Consider the following 5,496-nt stretch of genomic DNA (forward strand, 5'->3'; position numbering starts at 1 on the left):
CTAAAACCAAACTTGGAAACAAAGAAAAGATTCACTGTCAAGATTAAAGGAATTTGAAGAGAAAAGTATGATGCATGTCAACGATTCGGCCTTCTCTCTCTTCATTGATCGTGTCGCTGTAAGTTTTGGTGAAGGTGAAAGAAGACAACCCAAGTGATGAATTTAGTTCAAACCTTGGAAGCTTTACTCTTCTATAATAAGAGTGAACAACCAAGGGTTGAGCAAGAGAGTGGAACAGAGAACATGGTTAAGTTCTTATAGCTTCCTAAGCTGTTCTAAGTTCTTCTCCTTCATGGATTCTATTGTGTTTCTTTTTCTTAGTTTAGTCTGTCTGAGTCTCATTGAAAAGGCAAACATGCTGAGGTTTTGTAAGTATAAGCCATTGAGTGGAAAAAGGCAGTGAACTAGACTTGGAAAAAAGCCTAAGTTATTTCAAAAATCCTTTGAATGTATTTCTGTTTTGTTGTTATGATCCTGAGGGGATTTTCTTGCAAGTTGGATTAGCACTTTACTGTTGAAAGCTAGGTTTGAGCCCTAGTCAAGTTCGGTTTAGGTTATAAACTGGACTAGTCCCAGATAGGATTGGGTAGAATCCTAGGGAGAATTGGTGATTGTAATCTATTGAAAGCTTAGTGAAATTCTGTCACTGTTGTGATGGAGACTGGATGTAGGCTACATTGCACTTGGTAGATAAACCAGGATACATCTGTGTGTCAATATCTACTCTCATTTCTATTTCTGACTCTGCAATATAGGAGACAAAACAAAAGTATCTCCTACCGAGTTAAAAGATGAAACCAAAATATCTCTTGTATTTACATAACAGAAAGCAAGTTTACATGAGAAAGAAAAAGGGGCCAAGATTCAACCCCCTCTTCTCTTAGCCACTGATAACTATCGAAGAACACATCGAGATTTTAATGTCAAAAACTCCCTCAATGTGAGAGGTAAAAATCACGAGTCGTCAAGACCAATGAAATAGCTCCACTATAATCAAATGAGGTACAAGAGAGTCTCAAACAAAGAACAAATCATGCATATAATCAGCCAAAATATCAAAGCACCAAAGCTTACAAATGAGAAGCAACAAGATGAACAATACCCAAAAATAGAGCTGTTATTCAAAGCCTATTTCTCCCTCTGCAAACCTCTAATCAAAATCTCCACCGAAGAATCTGCAGTCCAAATTTCACGTCAATCCAATGATGAATGAATAAGAAACTATTGTTCAAAGATTTTTACTCTCTGTAAAACGAGGAAACATATTTTCTCTTTTGCAAAGCCAATTTCTCCCACTACAGTCTTCCAATCAACATCTCCACCATCCATAATGAAGAACAAGATGAGAGGAACGCAGTTCAAATTTCAAGCCGATCCAACGGTGAACAAATGAGAAACTGCTATTTGAAATTTATTGCTTTACATAAAAATAGGAATTCTGTTTTTTCTCTTCTATCTCACTTTGATGGATACACTCTCTACCTCTCAATGACCTCAAAAATCTGATTAGGGTAGAGATACAAAGGTGCAAATTACACCCCCAATAAGTTGGATTTGGGCCTCACAAAGGAGAAAAAAACCCAACATACAAGACTCTTCATCAACCCCAAAAAATAAATAACAAAAAATTTAATAATTTCAACAATAAATTCAACCATTAATGGCAGCAAGAATCTTTTTAATAATCAATTCAACAATTTTTTAAGAAGAAAAATTTTAAAAAATCTGGAAAAGAGTGGACAAAGAGAAAGAGTAGGAGAGATGCGGCAGTGGAGAGGTGGCAGGGGAAAAGCGGAAGTGGTAGACTCGAAGAGGGAGAAGAAGAACAGCGAATCTGGAGATAACGCGAAAAACGAATCTGGGAGCAACCATGACAAAAGGCAACAGCGGGGGAATGGAATAGAAGCGAAGAACAAAGAAAAAAGAGAAAGAGGAAGGAGGGAAGGAAGAGAGGCGACGGTTGTTTGGTTGGAGAAAGGGAGGAGAAAGGTGAAAATGGTGGTTTGGGGGTGAGGGAGAAAAGGAAGAAGATCTTATGCAGAAAGAGGTAAAGCGTGAAAAATGGAAGAAGAAGAAAGAAGATCTGTAAAGGGCATAATTGAAAAAAATGGAAAAAAATTTGTGTCTATGTCTAAAAATTTGTGTTCCACCCCTTGGTCCAGTACACAAATTATGTATTTGTGTATTTGCGTGTCCATCCGTGTCTGCTAAAAATCTATGTCTCAGCAAACAATCAATGAATGTGTACCCCTGTGTCTATGTTTTAGTATCTATGTCTCTCAAACCAAACGCTGCCTAATGTCACAAGCATGCTCTTCTCTTGGCGTTATTTTGAGTATTTTTTGGAGACACACCTTTTTCTGTACTCATTTTTGAAACATAATTGGTTGAGAATTTCTGAATGTAGGAGGGTGCGGAAGTCTTGACAGAAGATGTTCCAACAAAGCTTGTACCTTTCAAGTGTTCATCAAAGAGGAGCAGAGTAGCAGAAGTTCATAATTTGTCAAAAAAAGGTTTTGCTGAATTCCTACCATGGCTTTTGTGGTACTTGGTTTTGATTTCATTCAAACTTATGGTAGTTTTCTTTGTTGAGCAGAGAAGAAGGAGTAGGATCAATGAAAAAATGAAGGCCTTGCAACATCTAATTCTGAATTCTATCAAGGTAACTCTAGAGTCCTTTTCATGCTTTAGTATTAAAGGGTGCATTTCATTAGTTTCATTATGAAAAAGCAAGGGAGTATAGGCACTATATTTTAGCATAATTTTGCTTAACAATTAATAACATTATAGTAGGAATTCATGGGGGGCTTCTTGTTATGAAGAACTCAAAGCTTATGCTTGCTTAGATTATATATTAGGCTTTAGTAATAATATTCTTCTCAAATTGCATAAATCTTTTCAAGTTCTGTTGACTGTTCTACTTGCTTTTACATGCTCTTTTTGTTATATGGCTGATGTGATCCAACGTAAGTTTGTAATAACAAAGTCTTTATTATATATGCAACACAGACAGATCTTCTTTTGATCGATTGCATCAACAGGTCGGCTAAGATGAAGCTAGCGAACTTTTGTGTCATCAACACATCAAGTCTGTATATGGCATCAATGAGTATCTAATAGTATTATAGATATACAAGCTTAAATTGGAGCAAAAGAGATTAGAGGAGGATGCTTTTGTTTATAATTCATTTCAACAGCAGCTTAAATTCTCACCAGCATACCAGAAGGTATACTGTTAATTCAAGTCCATCATAAGAAGATTGATAAATATCTTTGCTTCAATTTTGTTGCAGAAATATGTTAATACTATTTAAATGATGCTTTAGTTTTCCTAAGATATTTTGTATTATCTAGTTACTTAGCTTGGCTTCTACTTATAAAGTCTCTCTTATATTAATATGCTAGGTATTTAACAAAGATTCTTGAAGTTGGGGCTTGCTGGACAAGAAAAAATCCCGTAAACGAGTAGAGAACAGAGACGATAAATTTACTGACATTTCTTTTGAATAATTATTAGTACAAAAAAAGAAGGATTCATTCTGGTTAGTTTTCCTTTTATTATTTCGCTTATTCCTCTTTTCTTAAGCTTTTTAAGTTCATGAGAACATCCTATTCACCCAACATTGTTTTGTGTATTTGGTCAGGCAAAAGTTGAAAAATAAAGATTGTGCTGAAACTTATAACAATTACTGGCATGACTAACTGTAACCAGAGTTAGTTTAGTATGTAAATCTAAAGTTTACAACAGCGTACTGTCACGGTCACATCAATGTCTTTTTGGTTCTTTGTCTATGCCATTTTTTCTTGTTTGTGGGATATAGATATGAATACAAAAAACATTTGAGTTTTTTGGTAGAGTTTCTATATGATATATTGGTATTGGAGTTGGAGAACTATCGGTATTTTGATAGATCACCGAAATAGATATTGTCACTCATTTTGATAATGTCAGTTTTTTAAATTTATGTAAACATATATAATATAAAAGAAATCATGTGTGAATATATATGGAGTGACATTATCGAACATGAGTGAACATGTTATTTTCCTAGATCACTAAGCATTATATGCAATACTCACTATTTGAGAGAGACATCGATAAAACTTTATTAGTGGTTGGTAGTTGATAGGTTGGTATAATGATGTGTACTATGGCCAGGGCCCAGGGGTCCAATGTTTCTGTGTTTGCCACATTTTATGGGAATTGCTTCTTAATGATTTCATGCTTTAATCATATATATATTGTTAGTATATTTAAAAAAAAAACAAGTTGAGTTTTATCATTTATACCATTTTTCAGTATATCTTTATCTATATTTTTATTTCTTGATTAAAAAGCGAATATAATTAAATACAATTATTATTTGTTAAAAAAACTGCACTAAGTGATGAAAGTATTATTTTTCATGTAGGAAAAAAGTATTATTTCTCTTATAATAAATTAATAAAATTTTGGACCGATTATTTTTTTGTACTCCTAGAAATCTAATTTTCAAATGGAGAGCGGTGAGAGAGTGAGAAAGAGTCTGAGTCTTTGAGGGTGGCAGATAGCGAGGTAGCCGGCCATGTCGGTAGAAGCAATAAGGGGGAGAACGGGGGAGGAAATGCATTAAGTGAAAAGAAGGGGACTAAAGGGGTCAGTAACAAGACTCAAAGTCAAAGGTATCGTTCAGAGATAAAGTTGTTGGTGCTTCAGCAAAGAGAGTTTGGAGGTTGCTAATTCTCTTGATAGGGATAAGATGGCTACAGTAGTTGGTAAGCAAGGTGACTCGAAGATACCAACTGTGACGTTCACGGAAGAAGCAAAAGAGATATTGGCAGAGCCCTACAAAGCTGCCGTTGTGATCAAAGTTTTTGGAAAAATTTTAGCTATACAGCGATCACGCACAGGCTTAAAAGTGTCTGGAGAATCGAAGGAGGATATGCGGTACTAGATGTCGGTTTTAGCAATTTCTTAGTCAAATTTGATCTCTTAGAGGATCGAGAAAAAGTTCTCCTTGGAGGACCGTGGATGATTACTAGTAGTTATGTTGCGGTTTATGGTAACACATTTGGGTCTACCATGGTTTCGACAAGGATCACAGGTTTAAACATTAACTACTATTAAGAGAAAGCCAAGAAAATGATTGCGTCAGCGATTGAAAAACCGATCCACGTTGTTAGCCACCAAGTCTGCAAAGAGGGGGAAGTATGCAAGAGCATGTGTGCAAATCAACTTGGGACTTCCAGTCATAAAGAGAATTCAAGTTCATGGTCATATGTATGACATAGAATATGAGCACTTGAATTTAATTTGTGAAAAATGTAGCTGCTTTGGGCACGTAACAAGAGAATGTGCGAAAGAGAACAACAATGGCATTGAGAAGGAAAGCACGGTGAAGGAAAAAATTTTGCCGTCACTATTTTCGGTGGATAACAACGAGAAAACAGCGGAAGGTAGTCAAATCCCAGTAAAAAATCAAAATTTAACTTTTGAATATAGAATTAATGCCAAAT

At 35.4% G+C, this 5,496-nt stretch overlaps 1 long non-coding RNA gene across 3 annotated transcripts; it reads left to right on the forward strand.

Annotated features, from left to right (window-relative positions):
* Positions 2,303-3,912, forward strand: LOC107628355. 3 transcript variants are annotated; one of them, XR_002355599.1, is made up of 5 exons: positions 2,303-2,513; positions 2,597-2,662; positions 3,010-3,227; positions 3,406-3,542; positions 3,645-3,912. It is a non-coding gene; the product is annotated as an uncharacterized LOC107628355 (long non-coding RNA). The 3 variants fall into 3 exon arrangements; XR_002355601.1 differs by having other exon boundaries at positions 2,303-2,502; XR_001617737.2 differs by lacking the exons at positions 2,303-2,513; positions 2,597-2,662 and adding an exon at positions 2,950-2,966 and having other exon boundaries at positions 3,042-3,227.

Source organism: Arachis ipaensis, chromosome B02 (genome assembly GCF_000816755.2).
Source record: "Arachis ipaensis cultivar K30076 chromosome B02, Araip1.1, whole genome shotgun sequence".
In the NCBI taxonomy this organism is placed as follows: Eukaryota; Viridiplantae; Streptophyta; class Magnoliopsida; order Fabales; family Fabaceae; genus Arachis; species Arachis ipaensis.